We start from the raw sequence: 26,496 nt of genomic DNA, 5'->3' as shown, positions 1-26,496 counted from the left end.
ACACACACAACGGAGTATTACTCAGCAATCAAAAAGAATGAAATCTTGCTATTTGCACTACATGGATGGAACTAGAGGGTATTATGCTAAGCAAAATTAGTCACAGAAAGACAAATATCATATGACTTCACTCATATGAGGACTTTAAGACAAAGAACAGATGAACATAAGGGATGGGAAGCAAAAATAATATAAAAACAGGGAGGGGGACAAAACATAAGAGACTCTTAAACATACAGAACAAACAGAGGGTTACTGGAGGGATTGTGGGAGGGGGGATGGGCTAAATGGGTAAGGGGCATTAAGGAATCTACTCCTGAAGTCATTGTTGCACTATATGCTAACTAATTTGGATGTAAATTAAAAAAATAAAATTAAAAAAAAAAATGATTACCTATTGCCCACCAAAACACCAGATCTAAACTTGTAACTTAGACCCTGGGTTTTATTAGGCTTCAGCCAGTTAGACTGACAGCATTTTATAGTCTTGAACTGACTTTGCCATTTTGTAGGTCTGATCATTGTTTTTCAAAAGACCTAGTAACTGCCTGTAGGAATAGACCTATTAAGGGAACGGGATATTTGGGAAGCTGACCTATGGTTCAGCCCATCTCACAGCAACACTCTGGAATATGCTGTACTGGGGAGAGAGAAGACAGGGAGCCAGAGTCTCCATAGATGTAGTAGAGGCCAAGAGGGAATCTCTCCAAAAATGGAGGAAGCTTCTTGGAAGACCTTAATCCTTACCCTAGTTACATGCTGTCAGAAGCCACTGAACATCCTTAGGAGGATTCGAGGAGCAGCAAATATTTTTTCTAACCCTGAGGGTTATTATACTTCTATATAGAAGGCCATCGATATACAGTAAGCTGTATCCTTTGCTTACATTTAAATACTTTGAAAATAACTTGGAATATTTTTCTTGTTCAGTGGATATTTCCACCAACCACACCTACCTACCAGATGCACTGCCACAAAAAAGACCTTTTAAAAACTGCTTATTAAATAAATCTATGACTGGGGCGCCTGGGTGGCTCAGTTGGGTGAGCGTCCGACTTTGGCTCAGGTCATGATCTCACTGTGGGTGAGTTTGAGCCCCGCATCGGCCTCTGTGCTGACAGCTCAGAGCCTGGAGCCTGCTTCGGATTCTGTGTCTCCCTCCCTCTCTGTCCCTCCCTGCTCACATTCTGTCTCTGGAAAATGAATAAACCTTAAAAAAAAAAAAAAAAAAACAAAACTTTAAATCAATCAATCAATCAATCAATCTATGATAGCTACAATTTTTACCTGATTGTATGGTCACTCCTCAGGTTTCATCACATTATATGTTACTTACAAGGAAAATTATCTGTGCCTAATTTACAGGTGGCTCAGGCTATTTCCATGATTTTAAGTAGCCAACTAAAAATAGAAAATTCAGTCAAATGTCTGCATTTTCGTCTACATGATATCAAATACCTATTTTTAAATACCTGCATCTTTGATGTATCTTATAGGTCAGCCTAAGAAAGAAAGATAATTAGGATGTGCAAAACATATTTATATATTTTAGTGTTCTTGCTGAATTTTTACTTGGCTAATTACGATTTTGCTTTAATGTTAAATATTATGGTTTTTTTATATATAAGTTGACTTGGTACTAAATTATCTTTAGTTTTGATGTACCTATCATGACTTTTTAAGTATATTTACTGTCATTCATCTCATTAACTTTTTTCATTATTTATTTCTGAAGGATTTATGTCTTTAACTTAGTTTGATTTCTTAATGCTACAAACTTCCTTGATTTCAGGAATCTATAAAAATACTGAGTGCAGGGGCGCCTGGGTGGCGCAGTCGGTTAAGCGTCCGACTTCAGCCAGGTCACGATCTCGCGGTCCGTGAGTTCAAGCCCCGCGTCAGGCTCTGGGCTGATGGCTCAGAGCCTGGAGCCTGTTTCCGATTCTGTGTCTCCCTCTCTCTCTGCCCCTGCCCCGTTCATGCTCTGTCTCTCTCCGTCCCAAAAATAAATAAACGTTGAAAAAAAAAAAAGAAATTCTTAAAAATACTGAGTGCAAAATGAGGAATATAATCAAAAGAAGTTTTCTGTTACCTGATTTCACAAAAATATGAAGATTTGATGAACGGGATGGAAATGTGGTACTATCTATTCAAATTCATCAGTGGCATACATTCTGAGCTTCCCGTGTGGCACATTACAGGATCCTTTTAAATTCTTACTTCTTTCCATGAAATGAAATATGTTTACTATGCATATATCCCTGAAACAAATAGTTTTTCCTACTTGAATGTGAAGAGTATGCATCTCTTAATGAATCATCTGGAGGTGGTAAATGTGAATAGCAATGTATTTATGTTTGTGTAAATGTCCTTTAGCCCACACTGCTGGCCAAACTTCATGTTCAGCCTCATTTTATAGGCTGCTTTAAGAAAAAGAACTCTGAGTTAAAGATAAATAAATAAATGGCAATCAATAGCACTCATTTCTATATCTATCTCCTTGGAACTCATCATACCTCATAGAATTGAATTTAAATACATTCTCTAATGACTAAAATACAACTCATTCCAGAAGTCTATTGGAACTTGCCTCCCCTAATCCTGCCTGGATACACTGAGAAAAAATCCAAACTCTTTTACCCTGACAAGGCCCCCACTTCATAAGTTGTCAGTGTCTTATTTAATGTATTATAGCCATACCAGTCTTTATGTTCCACGACTTGCAAGGCTAATTTCCCCCTCAGAACACTTACATTTGCTATTCCCTCTATTGGGAGGATGGTTTCCCCCAAATCTTTAGAAGACCAACTGCTTCTCATCATTCATGTCTGACCTCAAAGGATACCTCCTTGGAGAGGCCTTCTCTAAACATGCTAACTACCCTCTACTTCACTTCCCTGGATCAGAGCCTTGATCTGTACCTGACATCATTTATTTGCTTGTTATCTACCTAGGGATGAGTCCTTGGCTAGCCTCATTCTTCCTACCTTGGGAGGTTTCTCCTCCATCTTGATCATCTAAGTTTGGTCCCTAGATTCTCTTCAGGTTTCTGGTCTATTCTCTCACTCTCTGCTGGAAACTGTCTAAAATCCTGAGCTGATTATGTTTGTCTCTGATCCCTTGTCTTCCTCCTACCAGAATCCTCTGTCTCAAAATTAGACACGGCATCCTATATCCTCAGATATAGATATAGATCCTTGTCTCCACAGAGGGGCCTTCCTGAAGCTTCTAATCTTTAAGAGACTCTTGCTATCATGGCTAAACTCACTAGGTCACAATTTTTAGCTCATACCTAGAAACTTTGATTGAACACCAACCTCCTTAAGAAACATGAAGATTATTCTCTTACTTCTCCAACATTCCTTGAGATTGTAAGTTCTCTTGATTCCCCAGTATTCCTTGATATTTTCAAGAACACCACTTCTAAAATGAATGATTTCCTATTAATCTTATCAAGTCACAAAATTAAGATTCATGTAGCTTAATGCAGGCAACACATGGTACAGTGAGGTAGTTAGTTGCATGAGCCTGGGTATAAATCCTAGCTGTGCCATTTCCTAGCCATGTGAACCTGGAGGTGTTTGTCAAGCTCTTTGAGCCTTACACTCCTAAGTATAAAATGGGGGGAATGAAAGCATCTTCCTGAGAAGTTTGTTATTAGGATATGGTAAGAAAATGTGCCAGATATGCTCATTCATTCTATGTGAACATGCAGAATAATGCAATCCTAGGAGAGAAATCTGAAGCATATAACAAAACTACATGAGCATTCAACATCACACCTGTAAGTACACCTCCAAAAAGCAAGACACAATATAGGTTCAAGGTTACTTGTCAAAGCTTTATTTATAATAGCAAAATATCAAAAAATCACAGAAAACTCATTGACAAAATCACGTACTATGCATTTATGAAAAGAATGAGAAGTACTTCTATGAAGTGATATGGAAGGATTTTTATAATACATTAAATGAAAAAAAGCAAATGCAAAAGAATATTGTAATATATATCGCATTATATTTTATGTAAAACCTTTATCATAAGACAGAAAATCAGAAATATATATCTACACACACACATATATATACACATACATATAAACATATGCATATATATGCAACTTATTTGCTTATTTTTACAAAATGAAATATAGGAAAGAGAAACCAGAAACTAATGAAAATAGTTACTCATAAGAGGTGGATGGGGATTAGGAGGAAAGATAGAAATAGGAAGAAGACTTCTGTTGGTAGATATTTTTAATGTAGTTTTGCCTTTTGAGCCATGTAAATGTTTTACATATCTAAGAATTAAATTTAAATTAAAAAAATAGACCAAAGGCAAAGCCTAATATTGAATACAGACAGACAGAAACAAATGAACTTAACTACATATCAACTTGATTATATAACCATGCAGAAAAGTAGTTTTTGAACACCGTAGTGTGACAACTTGATGAGAATTTACCAGATACTTCCAAATTGTGTGACTTTCTTTGTTTTTTTTTTTTTTTAATTTTTTTTTTTCCAACGTTTTTATTTATTTTTGGGACAGAGAGAGACAGAGCATGAACGGGGGAGGGGCAGAGAGAGAGGGAGACACAGAATTGGAAACAGGCTCCAGGCTCTGAGCCATCAGCCCAGAGCCCGACGCGGGGCTCGAACTCACGGACCGCGAGATCGTGACCTGGCTGAAGTCGGACGCTTAACCGACTGCGCCACCCAGGCGCCCCCAAATTGTGTGACTTTCTATAGGGCATTTGCCCTGGAATCTTCAAAAATATTAATGTTGTAATTGATAAAATAGGCAGGGGGGCTGTTCTGCATGAACAGAGACCAGAGAGACAAGATAACTAAATATATTGTGTGCTCCTTCTCTGGATCTTGAATTCAACAAAAGAATAGCTATAAAGGACATTATTGGGACAATTGGGAGAAATTTGCATGTGGACTGTATGTTACAACATATTATTGCATCGACGTTAAGTTCCTTGGGTATGATCATGACAGGGTGTATGCTGAGGTATTTAGAGATGAGCTATCATGATTCTGCATGAAGTTTACTTTCGTACTTTAGGCAAAAAGAAGGAGAGAGAGTGAGAGAAAAAGCAAATGTGCAAAACGTTCGTATTAAGTCTTTCAACTATTCCGTAGGCTTGAAATTTTTTCCAAGTAAAAAGTTTGGGAGGTAACCCCCAAAACAAACAAACTAAAAAAGATCTGTGCTTGCTAGCTATCACTTTCTCTGATTCTCCCAATCTGGGAGCCTGTGAGAAGGAAACCTGGGATAAATACATATGGCTGATAAATAAAAAAGAAATCATGTTCTGGGATCTATTTTCAGCCCACTGAAGCATGTCAGTTGGTACTTTATTTATTCATTTCCCATAGGATTTGCCTAAACAAATAAAATTGCCTCCAACTTTAAAAAAGGAAGTGAGACTGTCTCCAAGCTTCCCTGGAAAGAAGCAGTTAAATCTTATCCTTATTTTACCTCCTTCTTATTTAGTGATGTGCCTTGGCAGAAACTCAAGGGGAGTATAGTTACAGCCAGCCTCTGGAAAAAACGCAGACAGCACTGCCTCTTGCTCTCATGAATTACGCTGGGGGACACGCCGCCTCCAACCTGCCCATCTCAATTGTGGTGACAAAGCACCAGGCCAAGAGGCAGACCCCTGGGTAGTCAGGTCTATATTATTTCAGATTTTAAATACTAAAAAGGAGACAGAAAGCCTTTTCTCCCAGATCAGAGAGTGGGAAGTATAATTTACAATAGATTAGGCTCACCTTATCTGGGGGCCATTTAAAGATCTGTAAGCCCTTCCCTCTAAATTTCTGATACACAATTGACCTAACAAAACACCTTTAGACACTCCTAAATTATATACTTAAAAAAAAATCTTTTTCCCAGATATATAATATTTGCCCCACAAAACGATGAAATATTTGCCACTGGCCTTCTACTTTTCTTTCTTTCAAGGCTTAAAAGCCTATTTGATTTCTGTTGCCGAATTGTATCCAGGTATAGACAGACACCCTTTGTAACTGGTTAAAAGCTACAGAAAGGCTCTATTGAAACAAAATGCTGCTCATATCCCCATCCATGCCAGGAGGAACAAATCGCACAAAAGAACCTAAAGAAAACTGTTTTATAGTTACTATAGTGTTACATTAGCTGACAAGGGAGAGATGATTACATTTATAGATTTTTTTTTTTATAGAGGCAGAATCTATATGCATCTGAAGAATTATGTATTATCACCACTGGAATTTGAATTCAGCTAATGAGAACTAACAGCAAAGGAAGACTTTTTGCAAGGCTTCTTGGTCTTAGCCCTGTATATGGGCCATAAAATTAGGCTGCCTTGCCTCCCTTTGGGGCCACAATGCTGATCTGCAAATGCATTTCAAGATTCCACTTGTGCATCCATAAAAATATTAAAACATGCATCCTAAGCTAATTATGAAGTTGGAAGCTATTAATACCAAGCTATCAGTATAAAATAATACCTTATATTTGCATAGTGTTATATACCTCTGTGCTTCAGAGCACAGACACAGAGATAATCTCACTTAATCCTGGGAACTCCATGAGGTAAATTGTGTGATTAGTCTTTCCACCACATAAAGCACCTGAACAAGACATGATCATTCTCAGTGCTGAAACTTTATGTCCACCATTCACCACAACTAGAAAACACTGCCTTGAGAGAAAGAGAAACAGGGAAACAGAGAGAGACTCAGCTCTGTTGTTTTACCAGCTGTGTGACTCTGGACAAATGACCAAACTTCTCTGAGCCTCAGTTTCCTCAGCTGCAAAATAAGGGAAATAATACCTACCTCTTAAGAATGGTGTAATAGTTAAATGAATTTAAAAGAAGTAACTTAGCACTCAAAAATTATAACTATTCACTCACTCATTCAACAAATATTTTTCTGTTTTTAGCAGGCGGTAGACAAGAAAAATATAGATCTAGAAGAAGCAAGGAATATAGGTATCCTATTAAGATACAGTGCCAACCTTCATGAAGCTTACAGATGTGAAGGAAGGTAGACACTTAAATAAACCATTAGAATGCAGTGTGATATTAAGGAAAGCAGGCCAGGGCCACCATATATAGTTTTAAAGGTTTTACACTCCACAATCCAGGGGACAACCTTCATGTCACGGTGTATGTGAGCGATGACAACCCTAGGGGTGTGTAATGTGCCACCAGAGAAGCCATACACAGCAATCTTGCCAGTAACAGAAAAAAAGGTTAATTAAGGCTTCGTTGAGGTGATAATGAATGTAGGTCATTCCAGAAAAGAGAAGTTCATGAGAATGCATGAAACGAATGTGGAACTGCAAAACCACCAGTACCACAGTAGATACTGTGTATGTAAGACAGAAAGATGAAATCGAAAAGATAAACAGAGACCACATGGTTAATGGCCTCGGAAACCGTGCCAGAGAATTTGCATTTTACTCTTAAAATAACAAGGTGCTTTAGCCCAAATATGTGATTGTTGCCTTAACATACCTTCATTCCTTTCCATCAGCTCCCGGTTTTCATTTGGAGATATACATAGCTCTAGGAACTGTACAAACAGAATGAAACCCAAAAATGTTATTGATAATGCTAAAACAACTGTACAAGAAGATGTGTGGCTAAGAGGGGGGAACAGCCTTAGAATAAAGTTGACACTGTGGCAGGCAGACTGAAGAGAGAGAAAGAAACCAGCCTCCCAATGACTATATTGAACCCTGGGTCTAACTTTGCCTGAAGTCCACCTACTTTGAGATCTTCAGTTACATGAACCAATAAAATTCTATTTATTGCCTCACAACAAGTTTGGGTTCTGTTTTCTGTTACCTTCAAGCAAAAGATCTAGCTCTACCTCACACATGACTCTTCTCTGGACAGCCCCCACCCAGGGTGATCTTCCTCCTTTTAACTCCTAAGATTCTAGCTCCCTGGATAATTATTCAGTCTTACAAATCCTGCTTTGCACCAAAGACGAACTTTTCATAAATGTGCATCTTCCAAATGGTTATAATCTCCAGGAATCCTGGTTTTATGATTTTTTTTTTTTTTTTTTAATAGCTCTCCTCCATGTAGTTCTGTGCTTTGTATGTAGTAATTACTCAAATAGCCCCTAGTTAGCTGAGTGCTCTTTCTGGTACACTGTACTGCCCACTTTGTTTCTGGTTCCCCATGTAAGAAACGCAGGCCTAGAAATTTCCAAAGGATTGAGAATACTTCTGTCTTGGAATGTTCAAAACTCTCCCAGCTTCCAGTTTTAGCACTGTCTCTGCATTACCAAATGGCTTGGAGAAGTCTCAACCTCTATGGGTCTCTTTCTACCTATAAAAACTTTCACAGAAATATCTGGAAAAGTCAGGATTAAAAGTCAAGATAGTTGGAACCTGTGAGGCACAAAGCTGGTGGAGGAAGATAACATCTGAAAGGAAATAACTTGTAGGAAGGAAGGTAGTTAAAGTACATTTTAGAGAAAGTGCAACTGATAAAGACATCTATTTAAGGAAAACAATAGGACAAAAGGGCGTAGCTAAAGACTTTGCACCAGAACCCATGATCCAATTAAATAAACTGCCCCCAAGTAAATGAATCGAATGTTGCAAACAGGTGTGATTCTGTTGTGTTTGTTATTAAGGCCCTTTACTCAGTAAATGTTCATCAACTGTGTATATTTATGAAGCTCTTTGATCAGTACTAGGAAGACAGCCATAAAAAGGATAAGCATCATCCTGCCTGCCTAAAGCTTAAGTTCTAGTGAAGGATACAGACAAGTCAACAATCTATTGCAATACAGTATGATGAGTGCACTATTTAGAGGGCACATGGTTTTCTATGTCAGTGGGCATTTACATTTTCCCAGAAATACAAACTATAATGTGAGTGGCGCTCTGAATAAGAAATATAATGGGCATTACGGACTGAATGTTTGTGTCTCTCCCAAATTCACATGTGAGGCCTCAACCCCAAATGTGACTATGTTCAGGGATAGGACCTTTATGAAAGTGATTAAGGCCAAATGAGGTCAAAAGAGTAGAGCCTTAATCTGATAGGATTAGTGTCCTTATATGAAGTGACATAACTGGGTAGAGCTCACACTCTCTTTTTACCATGCGGGCACACAGCAAGAAGGCAGCTGTCTACAAGCCAGTAAGAGAGATCACTGGAAACCAAGGCTGCAGACCTCTGTTTTGAAACTTCCAGGCTCCATAACTGTGAGAAAATAAATTTCTGTTCTTTAAGCCGGAGTCTGTGGTGTTTTGTTATGGCAGCCCAAGCAGACTAATAACACAGGGCATTATAGGAGGATCTAACCCAATCTCAGGAGTTCATAGAAGCCCCCGTTAAGAGAAAACAAAATTTACTATGAGTTCTAAAGGACGAGTAAGAGTTAGCTAGTCAAAGGGAGAGGTGGTAGAGGGGCTGGGGGAAGGTAATGAGTGGAGATGGTTTCCGGGGGGGAAAAAGAAGAGCGGGTGCACACTGAGTGGACTATAAAGTGGGAAGGGCACAAGACATGAAAAGACTAGCAGGGGCAGAGTCACAATAGGTCTTTTTCATAAACTTTCATCAGAAGTTTGGATTTTATCCTGATATCCATAAGATGCTATAATATTCCTAAGATATTAAAATTTAATAATAACTGGAATCACTTGTTTTATGTAATTTGCAAATTATCTCGAACGAAATTTCCATTTTTGCAGTTTTTCAAACATTTGCTCAGCACTACATGGTTAGCCTGCAGTGACATTTGTTTAATAAATGATGGGTTTAGGCCTTTTCTGAGGATATTATAATCCTCATCTTACCATCACAGTGTGCCCACGGTTCCAAGTCAGAGGGTTTTTTTAATGATCTGTTATTGACATGGTAAAAGAGCCTTTCTCTAAAGCAATCCATATATCTCTGCGCTAAAATTCAGGTTTACGTTCAGGTTGCCGCCTAAAACTGAGCCCTTGCAGACCAGCCAACACAGTGCTGGATTTGTGAAGATCAAGTTTAAACCATCCAGTCTGGCCTCCAGAACAATTCTGTGTATTCCTGCACCTTCTGCAAGCTGCTGATCCTTGGATGAGTATTACCACTACCGTTTTACATTTTTCATCCTTCCGGAAAACAATAGCTAAACATCAGAGCATGAAATAATGTTTTGTTCAGGGGTCTGCCAAGCACGTCAGGTCAAATTCTCCTTTTTTTTTTGGCCTTCAAATTGTTTTGTGAACTCCCATAATAGCATTGCATCACATTTGGTCTTCAGGAAAACAGACTTTGAAAACAAGAGTTGATGGACCCTGACAGCCAGTTTCTTAGGTGTATCCTTCCAGCCACCCAAGCATGCCAGAGAGTTACACTTTGACTTCAGGAGCCTTGACCCGCCTCCAAAGTCCTCCCATAGCACTATAAACTCAACAGCTTTCGGGAGTCCACTGTTCGCTGGACGGACGGACCTTAGTCTCAGTATTTGGGGAAGATGGCTAGCTCTCAGAAATCTTTACAATACTTTTCTTACTGTCCATTTCTTGTGGTGTGCATCTGGTGCACAAGGAAAAGCTCAGAGTGATAAAACTGAACACTAGAGCTACAGAATGAATAATGCTGACTCCAACCTCAGGTTGACAAGGTGGGAAAACCCCCACCCTAACCTGGCACCATTACTGATTGCAGCTGACAGCAAGAAGTCATTTGGAAAAAAGATGTTTCTGTGATCAATAATCTTGGAATATCCTATTCAGAAATATCAGGCTTGGAACTCATCAAGAGAATCTTCGTGAGAAAGCAAGGAGACTCCCCAATTGCTTCACAGATAGAGCTGTGTCATTCAACCCATCTGAAACTCTGGAGGAAAATCAGACAGTGCAGGTGGGAAGGACCAACTCACCCAGATTCTTTACCAGTCTTTGTGTAAGGATCTGTGGTTGCTTTGGCCAAGTCATTGGATGTATTTCACATAGAAATGATATTAAATGCATACCCTGCCAGAATAGCTATTATCATTTCTAATGCTGTATTCATTCTGCTAATATCCTTACAGGGTCTCCTCTTTCCTTTTGATGAGTTATCAGCCCTTCCACCGATGTGTGCAAGGAAGCAAAGCAGACAGGTTTAGGGTGGAGGAAGAAGCTGAACGGGTATTGAATTGCTAAAGAGGCAGAACCTACAGGGAGCTCTGAGCTGGCCTGACCCTTCAGAGTTTTCCCATATTAAGGCAGGGAGGCAGAGCTTTAGACTGAAATTGACATGTTATTGGGTGATGGCTGCTCCAGGAAAGGGTCATGACCTTAGGGAATGCAGCTCCACAGGCAGAGGGCAATCCCTGGGAGGGCTCAACTGTAAGACCTCAGCAGTGACACCCCCAGAATCTGGAGAACAAGTGTCTTGGACTACAAGGGGGGCATGGATGGTGCCACACAGCATTCACCATACCCTCTCCAAAAATGTGAGGAGCAGCCCTTCCTAAATTCTGGTGGTGCGTTAGGGGACTACTCCAACAGACTTCTGTTTCCACGCCTCCAAAAGTGTCTAAGGCAGGTCTTAGGCCAAGGGTCTTGTGATGTTCAGTTTGCAAAACTTAATGCAGTGCTTTGATAGGTTTAACTAGATTATGTGGGTTTCTTTTTAAAGAAAGGGAATTTCTAATACTAGCCTCTAATTTTTCTTGCTAGCTTTTAATTGCAAATGCACAGTATTTCAGCTACATTTGGGTCCGATCGATTTTTGTCCACCATCCAAGAAGCCTTACAGCCATTGTTTCTAAGAGAAAATGTATATTGAGTTCCAAAAGCTCAAAAGAAGTCTTGGAACAGTGCCCAGGTGGGGCCGGCCACACAGGTAATGGCTGCAATCAGCATGTTACAATTGTCAAACCCTTCAAACACACGTAGGGAGAGCATTACACCATTAAAAGCAGACGTTGCCTTTTAACTGTGCCTAGTGCAAACTGACGCTGGAGGGCAAAATACTGTTCTCATCAATTTGTTTCCCACAAATAAATCCAGTATCACACACTCCAAAACAAGGTAGGCTGTTTCCACAGATCACACATTTTAATGGAATCACACTTCATTTCTGGAACAAGCACATCTTGTCCAGGCAGCTCAGCTGTCATTACAAGCAGGATCTGGTCACCGCTCCTTCTATCCCTAGCATTATCCCTGTTTTACTGGGGAGGAAACTGGCAAGAGGCTTGGAAGTGACTTAGCCCCAAACGAGAGGTCAAGTCTGCAGCAGGCAGCTCATGAATTCAAGGCCTTCCCGAGCCTCCAGGCGGGTTTGGCTTCCTACCTCCGCCTGGACTCTCTCCCAGCTGAGGGGCCTGAAATGTCCCTATAACTCTCCTTGGCTCTTTTACCTGTGAAACAGGCTGGAAACAGCCATTCCCAGGAAGATTCAGTGTTCATTCACTAATCAAAGAAGAAAAACCCGTTCTCAAGGGGGACACAGAATTGAGCACCGTTTCTGAGGAGTGTCTTATTTTCCTCCTGGGGGGGGGGAGGGGGGGTCAGAATTCTGAGGTTTGAGACCCTTTGGTTCCTCTGACAGCAATGTTAATAATCACACCAGTTTTCCCCTGGCATGGTGGCACCACCGAGTAAAGCCCAGTGTAGGAGATGTGCCCAGTGCAATAACGCCAGTTAAATAAGTACCGTTCATTGCTTCCCAACAGTCAAGGAGCTTAAAATCCTGTCAATTCATCCCACGTGAGGGAGATTATGTGATTTACATGTTAAAGTGCCCCTGTGGTTTGATTTGCATAGCAAAGACTTTGGGGGCACGGAAACAAAGGATCAGTGTGCATGACAAGAGTGCTATTAGCATAGAGCATTCCGATTTTCAGACAGCCCAGCCTGGCAAACAATCCGGCACCTTCACCACACCCCTTGAGTTTATAGGATTTGACAATTTCTCAACGACAATAAGGAAAGGGGTTAGGGAGTTGGGGTGTGGAAAGAGGTTTACTAGAAAGGCTGTCTTCCTAAGCACAATAATTAGTCTTTCCCTAAAGGGCTCCCCTTCTCCCATCACCTTCCCACCCGCCCCCCTCTGATATTCATTCCAAGGAAGAAATATGATGCCTAATAATAGTGGCAGAGATCAGCCACAACCATTTTGAACGCTGGATAACACAGCCAGTAGCTCTACCCTCATCAGCACAAAAGCGTGCACACATACACACACCCTGAAATGTATTTATTTGTATCTCTGTTTCTTCATTTATTTCTGTACTATTGACCGAGCAGTACCTAATGTAAAGAACACTGGTTAGGAAGTTCAGGGCTTGGCTTTAAGTCCTGACTTTACCACATTCGTTATCTGGACAAGTCACCTAATTCCTTCCTCTACAACTCAATTTTCTCCTAAAATGGAAGATGGACCAGAAAAGCTCTAAGATCCCTTCCAGCACTAGCATAAGAGAGGCAATCCAGTGCACAGTTTCGTTAGACAAACTGAACCACAGGAACTGGGGGCCAAAGCCAAAATGAGTGCCCCAGAAATCCCACCTTAAAGTTGTCAACTGTCACTTCAAGAGTTTGTCACTTACCTGCCCCCAGCAAGTCTTTCAGTCTGAAAAGAAGATCAACAAATGTGTCTTGAGCTGTTGGGAGACTGAATATACTGCTCTAAGTGAAAAGCATTTTGCAAATTATATATGCAATACACTGTTACTATGTGTTAACTCCAATGAGACTGAAAACCCAAATATACTAATGGTAGGGAAAAATCTTATAAGATGGCTGACAGGACTGATAGGGAATTTCCAGTCCCCGACTAAAAACTCCCCTTCCGGGTTCTTGTTCCTACCCCTCTTGCCAAGCCAGCCAAATTACTACTAATGCGGAATGCGGAAGTAACAGACTATAAAGTGTTGCCTCTGCTTGCGCCCGCCCAGGACTCAGATCTGTGGAGAGTGATCTCTGATCCCTCCCTCCTGCCTTCCAATCCCAGGTGCCGCTTGGTTCTTCCGCTGGGTGATCCAGGCCAGGTTCCGTAACACTAACATCAGGATGTTGTGAATTCGTCCTTTAAACCTATTGGTTTTCGGGTGGAGGATCGAGGGGTGGGGCAGGGAGTGATTCTGCGCCCCCTAAGATATTTGGCAATGTCTGGAGATATTTTTGATAGCTACAACTGGGAGCAGCGGCGGAGAAATGCTGCTGGTATCTACAGGAGAGTGGTCAGGGGTGCTGCTAAACGTCCTGGAAGGCAGGACAAGTCTTAGGCAATAAACAATTATCCTGCTAGGGGCGCCTGGGCAGCTCAGTCAGTTAAGTGGCCGACCTCGGTGTAGGTCATGACCTCATGGTCTGTGAGTTCAAGCCCCGCCTGCGCTCTGTGCTGACAGCTCAGAGCCTGGAGCATGCTTTGGATTCTGTGTCTCTCCCCCGCTCCCCGCCCCTCCCCAACTCCTGCTCTGACTCTCAAAAATAAATAAATGTTAAGAAAAATTAAAAAAAAAAAAAAAAAAGAATTATCTTGCTCAATGCTCAATTGTAAGCCTAATACTCAAATATCATCGTAAACAATAGCTGTCTGTTTTCCCAGGGAAGAAAACAGGTCTAGTCGGTATGAACAAATGATATTTAGATACCATGAATACCTAGACTATGGCCCTGTGACAAAGCCCCAGACAAAAACAGGTTCCCTCTGAGATTTCATTATCAAGCTCTTGGCCATAGGGACTTGGATGGAGGCTGTCCTCTAACCCAAAAGCCCCATAAATAGAAGTGCAGAAAGATTATAAGCACGCTAATAACTCTACAAAATGTGTGCTCTCTTTTTTATTTGGGGTGAAGGGAAGAAAATCAAATCTCCAAAATACAGTTATTGTGTATAATTAAGTAATGGGAGTCGGGGAAAGAATGTATGAAGAATATACGATGCATCATTTATACTGAGGGCTGAACTCCGATTCTGCGTGTGTTTCATTTCCATGCAGTTACGTACACAGTTCATTCTCTCTAGAAATCTACTGATCTAAAGATCTGCTCCGAACATACGATGTAAAGGAATAAAATATCTGCTATAATTGACATTCTTTTTAGTTACACTTTTTAAAAAAATGTTTATTTTTGAAAGAGGGGCAGAAAGAGAGGGGGACAGAGGATCTGAAGTGAGCTCCTTACTGATAGTAGAGAGCCTGAGGTGGGGATCAAATGCACAGAGCCACGAGATCATGACCTGAGCCCAAGTTGGACACTCAACCCACTACGCCACCCAGGCGCCCCTCTTGTTAGTTTTTTTTTTTTTTTTTTAGGCATTTAATCACTAGCTAGGTGTTACAGACTTTGAAGCATGAACAGTTCTACTGGGTATCTGTTGAGCATTCTGGAATGCTTCTTCTTACTACCCAGGCTGAACAGAGAACGTGATTCTGTAGGATCTTCAATGGGCTCATACTTTCATTCTCCAACATCTCCAACCTTAGATGGAGAAAAATAAATTATGAAACGCGAAACTCTTATTTCACATTTAAATGCCAACGTTTTGGTTTCAAAACAAAAAATAACTGTAAATGCATTTCTGTTATTTCTCATCAAGTACCCATAAAGAGGGTGTTACAGTAAATGGGGAAACAAAATTGTAAGGAATAAGAAAGCTTTGAGGGTAGGATTAGAACTCAAAATCTTTAAGTTGTTTAAACTCATGCCAACAATTCTGTAAATGCAAGTTACCTTCTCTATACTTTGTCCTTCAACTCGACAGCCTCCTGTTCCATGTTATGCCAATGTGTTCCCTAAATGGCTTTTTGAATAACAGTGACTTGGGAAGCAAAAGTATTGCTACACTGGACCATTTCGTCTTGACTTGTCTTGTTCAAACCAGATTTCAGGCCTTGAGCCTGGTGTTAAGTCTCTGAATCCTGACACCTCTGACCTGAGCTGACAGTTCTTTCCTTTACCCTCCTGAAATGTTAGCGGGGCACTGGCATTGACTCTCTCCACTGAGATAAGAGCCTGGCAGTGAAATAGCATAGTAGAGGTGAGACCCTTGTAAAACACAGAGCAAAGGCATAATAGTTTTAAGGTGAACCAAGGTCACTGCTCCTGAGAGCTCAGTGAAAAGGCATTGACAACACCTTCGGAAACCCTGGTTTTGTAGTGCATTGGTAATTGTAGTGTCTTTGGGAGGAAGTAGCTGTTTAAGGTATATGCAGATAACATTCCAGATTTTTCCTGTGCCTGAGTATAAACTTGGCACTTTTAAAAATGGCGTAAGATCTGTCAAGTCACCCGGGTGCCATTTTTGAAATTACTACTACAATGAACTAAGTGATGCCTCTCAGGATTTACCCTATGTTCAAAAACTGTTCATATAATTAAAGGATAAAGCCATTTGATAAAACCCTAAGAATAATTTAGGTCCTAGAAGAATCCATCTATTTTGGGCCCGCTTTTGTCCATGTACTTCCCCTAGGACCTAAGTGAACTCTGAAATTTTCTAATTAACAGTTTATTGTACGGAATTCTTACAAGGTATTATTCTCTTTCCATCCCTGAACATGCACACACACACATACACATTTCCTTTGTAGAGTTCACTTTTGAGGTTTCTGATGAAGGACAATCCCAGTTTCAGAAGGGGCTTTCTGGTCTGAGGCAGAGAGAGAGGAATGCAAAGGTGAACAGATCAGGAGGTGCTGTCTCAGAACCTATGGATTATTTTCATTTAGGATAGGTAGAGACAGAAATAACTAAAGGCAGAAGGAAGGAGGGTTTATTTTCTACAGACTTGTATATGTTTAAACTTGAGGAGAAATTCTCAGCAGTGCCTGGATTTGTTGATCTTAAAGAAGTGGCCAAGGAACTTTCCCTGAGAAAACAGTAGTTATCAAGGCTAGGATTACCTAAAGTGGGTGGCATTGTTTGCATTCTGGGAAGGAAGAGCCTCAAAGCCAAGCTCCTGGGATATCCATCTCCTAGAATGACAAAGAGCCAAAGGGGAAAACGTCATCAGAGAAAAAAACAGTGCTTATTCAAAAATATTTCCAGAGGCCATGCATGCTCCAAGGAGTATAGACTAAACATTTTTTTCTTTCACATAAAGAGGAAATTGAGCCAGTCACACTGTTGGAAGAGCTGTGTGACAAAGGAAACTCACTAGGATGTGAGCAAGTACAGCAGTCACCCTCATCAGAGGTTTCAGTTCCCCGCGAGGACCTTGACCCGGAAGCAGATGATCCTCCCTTTACATAGCTTCAGAAGGTCAATAGTAGTGTAATGGTATGTCGTTCACAGTGCCTATGTCATTCCCCTCGCTTCATCTCATCACGTAGGCAGTTTTATCATTTCACATCATCACAAGAAGGGTGAGTACAGTACAGTAAGATATTTTGATCGAGAGGCCATATTCACGTGGCTTTTATTACAGTAATTTTTATGATTGTTCTGTTTTCTTATTAGTTATTGTTAATCTCTTACGTGCCTAATTTGTAAATTAAACATTATCAGAGGTATGTATAGGAAAAAACATAGTACATATAGGACTGAGTACTATCGGCGGTTTCAGGCTGGAGGTCTTCGAACGTATCCCCCACGGATAAGGAGGGAATGTAGGACTTACGATATCCTCTGGCATAGTTTGTGATCTCTGTCAGAAAGTGAGGAGTTTGGGGAAAAGTGATGCAGCAAACATTCCGATGGTGTTTATCTCAGGACAGAAGAAAACAATGTGTCTGAGACCAGAGCGTCCGGGAATACACTGCCTCACCCTTACTTGGGTTTTACGTTGAAAATGATAAGCAATATGCCATTGGACACAAAAGCACCTGAAAATAGAATTAAGCAAACTTAATAAACATAAAAAGGTAAGATGGTATATCATTATTTCAGTTCCCTTTGCTAGTAACTTATCCAATATGGTTCTCTTTGTTCCTCAAACCTATGACTTCCCCATGGATCAAAACAAAGTCTTCTTAAAAAAAAAAGAGAAAAAACCCTAAAAAATTTGTTTAAACATAAAAATTCTGATATATGCTTATTTAGTTGACTCAGTCCCCATCCTGATATTAAGTCTATGTTACACTTACACTCCCCTAGTGAAATGTTTAAGATAAACAATGGTTAATAAATTTTTCAGGCTTATCTGAGAATAGTCACCCTTTTCCCTCTGTCATTTCACTTACTGCATTTTTCCACGTAAGGAACACCATATCTGAACAATCCATTCTAAAAATAAACAAAGCTCTGTGGGTGGCTGATCTGAGATTGTGCCTGAGATTTATCTTCCTATCAGCCCTAATCTGTGTTGCCTTCCAGTAGCATTTCTTCCCCAGCCTCGAATGGAAGGCACTCACCTAGGAAACAACAATCTATCTTTCAATTTTCCCAGAAGGCTCTTTCTCAACATGAATGTTTCCATGAGTTGTTTGTATCCCGTTGACCATAACCCTATTACCTCGACTGGGAACAGATGTTGGTATGTTGTGAGAAACTAATATTCATCTCAAAAATTTCATTTAGATCATTGTACATGAACACCTAGAGATAAATGCAGGGCTAAGGTAATAGAATACAAGAACATGAAAAAAAAATTCAGAAGTAGCTTATTCTTGCTATGCATTTTATCTTCTGGAAGTAGAAGCAACACACTTTGCCAAAAATTGATTGGGAATTAATTAGAAAATTCTCTGACCTAAATCAAATGATAAATTATGTGAAAATAGAATTTTTTCTACACTGCAAAATTGAACTTTCCTGGTGATATCTGTTTTATTATGTAGTGTTATATACATTTTTAATGATATTCTATACTAATCAACAGCATTTATTTTATATACATGTTTAGTTCAATTTTACTTATAAGGACACTTAGGATTCCAAACATTCAGTTCTATGTAAAATTCTCATCTTCATGTGCTGCCCAGTAGTGACTGACAATGTTAAATCTTTTCAGAAGTTAAATAATGGTGAATTTTTTTAGTTATGATTAAAGTGAATGGGAGTACCTAATACATATTGACCAACACAGGGAAATTTTTGGAAGGTTCAGTAACAAGTGCTGTGCTACCAGACTGTGGTCTTAGACATCTACCAAAGGACATTCATTATTCAAAGCCAGGAAAGATTAATAAGGCCACAAAAGGAACAGCGTGTGACCATTACTCAAAAAGGATATTTGAATTTAAGTACCAAAAACTTGAATAGGACATCTGACAAGGGAAATTTTAAAGCAAGCTTTAGGATGAGAAAAATCCTAAGGAGAGGCCAAAGATTAATACTGGCCATCCTGGGTGGGAGTCATTTTTTCTACCTCAGAGATTCATATTTCAAACTCATCATTGGTAAGACTCCAGTTCATTTACCCCATCACTGTCCTGACTTTTGAGCTATTAAAAAGAGATCTTGAAACTTGGAATAAGTGAAAAAGCATCAAAGAAAAGCTCACAATCTCTTAGTAGGATTGTTTCAATTTAGCCATGCTGTTATCAGTATGGGGTAGTGATAACTCAAATAAAGACTGAAGGTGTTTTTCCTCACCTGCACTTTATAGGGGCCTAGCTGGTAAAAATACTCATGAAGAACATAAGCATCAGAGCCATACTTAGGTGGCAGAGAATTATGTCATAGAAATTAATTTTTTAGAATTATATCATAGAAGGGACCTGAGATATCTGATAAAACTCCCTTATTTTACAGGTGAAAAAAATCAAATTTGGAGAAGCTGACTTATTTTCTAAGTATACGTAGCAAGTCTGTGGGAGGCTGTTAAGATTGAGGGTGAAGGGCTCGGGAATTGTACTGCTTGGTGGGCATCCTAGCTTCATCACTTGGTGGTCATGTGACTAAATCACGTTCTTGGTTTTGGTTTCAATCTCTTCATCCGTAAAACTAACATGATAATAGGGTAGAAGCCCTCTTATTCAATGCAATAAAGACAAGTGTATCAAAATGTCAGTATAAGCAGTGATTCACTATAAATATAAACACTAAATTATGTATTTAACCTCATATTTGTATGTGTATGTATATATTTAATCTAATATATGAATGCAAACCTAATATATATTATATTAACAAAAATCATATTTTATGAATATATTTGTAAATATAATATATTTGTTATATTTTAATATGTTGTATATTTTATTATTATATATTATATATACTATATGTGTATGTGTATTCATTTACTCATCTTCCATGTAGGACCAAGGTATTTTCTTTGAGTATGGACCCTCTGATTGGGTTTCTAGTCATCCATAAAGCTTTCATTCCTTTAAAGGAGAGCAAAAATTTTAAAGATATTTATGAGTCAATCAAGCACAGGGTTCTTCTAGATTTTTACAGTTTCCAAATTTGTATTGGTCATCTCACCTATACCTAACTCAACAGCCTTTTTAAAAACACATCATATTGGGGCGCCTGGGTGGCGCAGTCGGTTAAGCGTCCGACTTCAGCCAGGTCACGATCTCGCGGTCCTGGAGTTCGAGCCCCGCGTCAGGCTCTGGGCTGATGGCTCAGAGCCTGGAGCCTGTTTCCGATTCTGTGTCTCCCTCTCTCTCTGCCCCTCCCCCGTTCATGCTCTGTCTCTCTCTGTCCCAAAAATAAATAAACGTTGAAAAAAAAAAATTAAAAAAACAAAAACAAAACACATCATATTGATTGATTCCTTCCAGTGCATTCAACTTCGTCTAAAAAAAAAAAATAACCTTTCATCAATTGAGATTCTTATTTCATTGAATTGTGTTGTATTTAATGAAAATATGCAAGTGCATTAACAGGTGCAACTGTTAGAGTCAGATGTGGTTCCATACACCACTGACTCTTGATAGCGTACACCTCAACTTGAGGGAGCAATGGTGATCAGCTTCCTGGAGACGGGGGTACCCTGGAACTGTTGATGTGCCATCAGTGTGGCAGTGTGCTTTACAGACAGAATGCAGAAAGCCAAGTAGTCGTTTAAATGCAGGTTGTTAAGGAAGCTTTTACTGAAAGCTCACTGAACAGTTGCAACACACGTTAGCTATTAATATACAAGTTTAGAACTCGTTTTTCCTGACTTCTTGTCAGGAGACAGATTCCCGTATGTAGATTTTTTTTTTCTTCTACATATTTTTTTTTCCCCCATTAACATTCAAAATTCACTTTTACTCTCTATTTGGCTGCACTAATAAAAATTAGCAGTGGAATAAGTGTTTGTTGCAACAGTAAAGACTGGTGATCAATTCTAGAGTTATGCTAAATATACTCCCAATGATATAAGACAATTATTTTTAAGTTTTTAATAGCTGGCTTCTACTTTTCTCACTATTAAGATGCATATAGTTTAAACATCAAATGGTGGACAACACTGATTCTAATATGCACTTTTTTTTCATTTTAATATCTTTGAAATCTGGATGCCTTCGTACTGTCGGTGACATCTAATAATTACAGGGGACCAGGTGGCAGTCATAACACAGTGACACTGCCTGCATATTTACACTCTTTAAAAGTACCAACATCAAAATTCAAAAGTGACAGCAACTTGGAAGAGAATCACAATCAATAGATCAGTCTTTTGAGGAATGCTGCATCACCAGTGATCTCCATGGCATAAAGAACACTATTGCATGGAAAAATACAACTACCAACAACCTGACTTAAAGTAATTCAAAAGAACTTGAAATTTTAGGAATACTTTATCCAATGTCACTTACATTTTGTTGGTTATGTATGCAAATGAGTGATATATGATCATGTACGATGCATGATCAGTATGATTAAAAATATTATGTCAAATAAATATACAAGAGCTTTTTCATTAATATTGTGCAAAGGTGATTTCTGACAATGCTGCAGTAACTGGTAGCAAAGGTAGCACTCCCATCATAAACAAGCATAACACTGGGACAAACATATGAGACAACTGCGTTCAGGCATTGGACCACAGCAGTGTGCAGCTGGGATCCCCGAGAAAAATGCATGTCTTATGATTACTCCGCTGTCCGATTGGGAACACATTTTTTGACTACAGTGCAGTGAGCTGGAGTCCAAGCAGCTCACAGCAGTTCATCTGAGCTGGAAAGACAGAGATAGGGTTGGGGCAGCCGAAGCTGTTGAAATCCACAGGGCCGAGACCCCAGAGGTGGATGCTGCACAGACAGAGGGCTCCACAGGGCTGAGATGGGCTTTCTCATGAGTCCTTGACCACTAGGTATCATTATGAAAAATCTGAATCTTGACCCCTGTCTCACACCATAAACACAAATTTATTTGATAGCAATCATACCTAAATTTAGAAGTGAAAACAATCAATCTCTTAGAAGAACATATAAAAGAAAATCTTCGTAAACTTGATTGGCAGAGATTTCTTAAACAGCACACAAAAAGCACTAACGATAAAAAGAAAATTGATAAATTGGACTTCATCAAAATTAAAAATCTCTGCCAGGGCTGGGATTAGGGCGAGGCAAGCAAAGCCAAAACATGCAAGTTCAGAGTCAGATTCTGTCTTTATTTAAAAGTTTGATATTTTGTCCACTGTAATTTTTAATATTAATGCAGATGTTTAAAATAATGGATTAAAGTATTATTTATCTCATTTATCTTGATTACTCAGTTTTGGGGCATTGCTCTAAATTTTGTGCTTAAGGCAAGTGCTTAACTTTCCTCACCCTGTCCTGGCCCTGATCCTTCCTAAATTCTGAGCTGTGTATCCTGAAGTCAGTGGGACCTACACGCCCTGTTTTTGTTCTCCCTCCTTGCTCTTAGCCTGAAAACTCTTTCCAGCCAGTAAACTGGGACAATTATAGAAAACACCTCATTTGTTTTCCTTCTCTCAGGAGTCACTCTCATGTTCTGGGTGTGGTCGAATGCTTGACTCTCATTGTTTCATATATCTTATCCAGTAATCTAGTTGTTTAAGGAGGGAGGGCAATTAAGGTCCCTATAATCCATTATTGCTGGAAGCACCAGTACTTGCAAGAGTTTTGCAGTGTATTTTTGTCTATAGCATTTGTACCTTTAAAGTTCAGTGACCGTGGCAAGCTCCTCACTCTACCCCAATTTTTACTGGTTTGGAATAAGTTCATCAAAATTTTTCTAAAATTATTATAATTTTAAATCTATGTTAACTTTTGACAATGGTCTGGTGTCCATTTATTTTAGCACACTGATGTATTTTTAAAGTCTAAAAATATCTGGTCATTACTTGTAAGAATGCTATGGGAAGTACACTGAAGTCATATACAAAGTGCAAGTGTGTGTCACATGACTGTAACTATTCATGATGAAAGATACTGGGAATTGATGGGTTCCTTGAATGACAAAAAATTGTTTCCATCTCCTTGGTTTGTAGAGGTATATTCTGTTTGCATGAGGGATGCTAGACATATGGAGAACTTTTAAAAGATTTAGTTTACTTTTCTCTGTTGCTACATGAACTTTAAAAGATGTTTTATGTTTACTTCCCAGTTCATGTATAAGGTATATGTTCTGGAAGCCTGGACTCAACTCGGAGATGGAAGGTCAGTTGCTCTCAGACTGTGCATCACTAGGGTAGAATCAGAAGACAGGGTGGGAGGGACGCTTGGGTGGCTCAGTTGCTTGAGTATCCCACTTCAGCTCTGGTCATGGTCTCACAGTTTGTGAGTTTGAGCCCCACGTCGGGCTCTGTGCTGACAGTTCAGAGCCTGGAGCCTGATTCAGATTCTGTGTTTCATTCTCTCTCTGCCCCTCCCCTACTTGTTCTCAGTCTCTCTAGTTACAAAATAAATAAATGTAAAAAAAAAAAAAAATTAGAAGAGGGGGTGGGAATGATGAAGAGGAAGAATGAAAATTCACGTTCATGGCTATGGGGTAGAGACCAGAGAAGCCAGCCACAGGCAGACGGTCTAGAGTAAACAGCAGGAGGACAGAGGCGGTGGCTGTGTATGAGAGTGGATAGAATACCTCTGCATTAGTGGGCACTTACTTTGTCCAGAGGGACGGATCATTTTCATTCTGTTGTGATCAGCCACATGCACTTCCTAGGAGAGCAAGGTAATTGTATAACAAAAAATAATGAGTATTCATAAACTATCTCCCTAGAGGCATAAGACATTATTTAGATTAGTTTAGATTAAAAAAAAATTATCTACTTCTTTCCCCTATGACCAAACATAGAACAAGTGTTAGCATCTTCTAGCATTGCTGCAACATGTGTTTATTGCAACACGGGTGTGAAAGAAAGTGCCGTGAGGCAAGGTATAAGAGGCCCATTCATTCTTAAAATGATTCTATGTTCTCTTCTCCCTGATGAGGCTGCCAGTCATCTGCCGATTGTGATGTATTTTACGATATGGACAGAGGAAGCTAGACAAAGATCACCAATTAATTTCCTTCCCAACAAATGACAAACTAGATCATGAAGCAGAATCGCTTAAGCCAGTGACCACTGGGTCTTCACTTATACCACAAAGGCTAGTCTCCCCTCTCTGACAACTGCTTTAAACTTGGAACGAACTCAGCACTTCTGCCCCTGTCTATGCCAGCTGTCTATGCCAGATCTGTAAACAGAGGGTTTCGTGGTGGAATGTGGACTTCAGAAAAGACTGCAGAGCTTCTGATACAAGCCTCCCAACTTACAGATGAGTTAACCGAGGCCCATAGACGTTATATGACTTGCACAGAATCAGCATTAGTCAAAGATATGTTACTCACACATTTATTCAGTTATTATAGTCAGTGACACCTTTCTTACTGGCCTTATCCTGCCTATACAGTTTAAGGATAAGTCTGTTTTTACCCAAATGGTGAAACTCGCCTGCAAATACGTGTTTAGGTTTCTTTACAACCAAATTTTAATTAATAAACAAATTGAATAAGAAAAAAAAAATCAAGGAAAGAGCAGGTAATAATTACATTAACAAACACTTGAATATTTATAACAAATAAGGCCCTGAACTAAGTTCTGAGGAGGCTACTGGGGAAAATGAAAAGATGTTTAAGACAATCTCCAGAATCGGCTATATATTGTTGCCCAAATAAAACAAAACAAAAGTGAAATTGAGCAGATTAAGACAACAATTTATTGTATTTCGGGATCTTGTGGGCAGACTGGGCATTCCTTGGGCTGGACTCTGTGACTGCAGTAAGCTGGGGCTGGGCTGGTGCCAGATGCTCTGAAGGTTAGGAGCTTAAGTGGGGATGTCTGCTGTGACAGAGATGGCCAGCCCTCTCTCCAGTCTGACTTTCACCCCAGGCTTCTTCACACGATGGCAGAAGTGTTGCAGGGAAACAAAACCTGCAAGTCCTCTTGAGACTCTCACAGCATCAATTCCATCATATTCTTTTGGACAACAAGTGTCAAAGACCAGCCCAGATGCAAGTGATAGAGAAAAAGCAGCTTCATCACCTCATGGGAAGAACTGTGAAGAGTTTGTGATTATTTTGAACCCATTGCTTGCCCATATCTCAGGAACTTAGAATCTACTTGCAGAAAGTCATCGTTAATACAAATAACCACAGGACTATTTGTCCTGTCAACAAGTATCTAAAAGAGTCAGTAACTTGCCTAAGATCATGCAGTTTGTGGATACTGAAGCAGAATTCAGAGGGGCACCTGGGTGGCTCAGTCGGTTAAGCATCCGACTTTGGCTCAGGTCATGATCTTGTAGTTTGTGAGTTCAAGCCCTGCGTTGGGCTCTCTGCTGTCAGCACGGAGCCTACTTAGGATCCTCTGTCTGCCTCTCTCTGCCCCTCCCCTGCCTGCACTTTCTCTCTGTCTCTCTCAAAAATAGATAAACATTGAAAAAAAAAAAAACCCAAACAGATTTCTGGCCCAGTAGTCAAATTCTAAATCCCAATCTCTTGAACATTACCCTTTTTGAAATGCACAGTAAGGATGTTGTACTGATTTTCTATTGCTGTCATAGCACATTGCCACAAACCCAGTGGCTTAAAACAGCACAAATTTATTCTTTCACAGTACTGTTGGTCAGAAGCTGGGGTTGGCTTGGCTGGTTCCTCTGCCCCAGGGTTCACAAAGCTGAAATCAAGGCTGGATTTTATTGAGAAGTTCTGGGAAGAATCTTCTTCCTAGTATATCAAGGGTGTTGGCAGAATCCACCTCCTTAAAGCTGAAGGGCTGAGCTCTCAGTCTGTTGTTGGCTGTCAACTCCGGACCACCCATAGCTCCTAACTTCTTGGGAGAGCATTCTCCAATTCTTGCATGTGGGCCTCTTCATTTCCAAAGTCAGCAGCAGCATCTCAAGTCCTTCTCACACTTAGAATCTATGTTTCCCTTCTATTATATCTCTCTGACTGCAACCATCCCTGCTTTTAAGGGGTCATGTGATTAGATTGAGATCATCTATATAACCTCCCTGTTTTAAGGTCTGCAACTTTAATTACACCCACCAAGTCCTTATTGCTCTGTAAGGTAGCATGTCACAGATTCCAGAGATTTGAGGTTATTCTGCCTACCACAGATGTTAAGTACCACTGGATCCAGAGGAAAATGAGATCATGAGGGCTGGGAGGTTAGGAAGTGTTCAGAAATGTAAAATATGAGGTGGCTTT

The 26,496-nt window shown here is 39.8% G+C and overlaps 1 long non-coding RNA gene across 6 annotated transcripts in view; it reads right to left on the bottom strand.

Moving 5' to 3' along the window:
- The window catches only part of LOC147584729 (uncharacterized), a 159,271-nt gene extending 145,394 nt beyond the window's left edge, over window positions 1-13,877 (bottom strand). For 2 of the 6 annotated variants that reach the window (XR_015252720.1, XR_015252724.1), the window contains exon 1: window positions 13,557-13,874. This is a non-coding gene — a long non-coding RNA (uncharacterized LOC147584729). Of the gene's footprint in view, window positions 1-7,519; window positions 7,578-13,556 lie in introns of all 6 variants that reach the window. The other 4 variants (XR_015252723.1, XR_015252718.1, XR_015252721.1 and 1 more) reach the window with 4 other exon arrangements.
- Window positions 13,878-26,496: the final 12,619 nt, after the last annotated feature.

This window comes from Puma concolor, chromosome A1, assembly GCF_028749965.1.
Source record: "Puma concolor isolate L17-30 chromosome A1, mPumCon1.1.hap2, whole genome shotgun sequence".
NCBI lineage: Eukaryota > Metazoa > Chordata > Mammalia > Carnivora > Felidae > Puma > Puma concolor.
The sequence above is the reverse complement of the archived record's forward strand: the minus strand, read 5'-3'. Positions and strand labels throughout refer to the sequence as shown.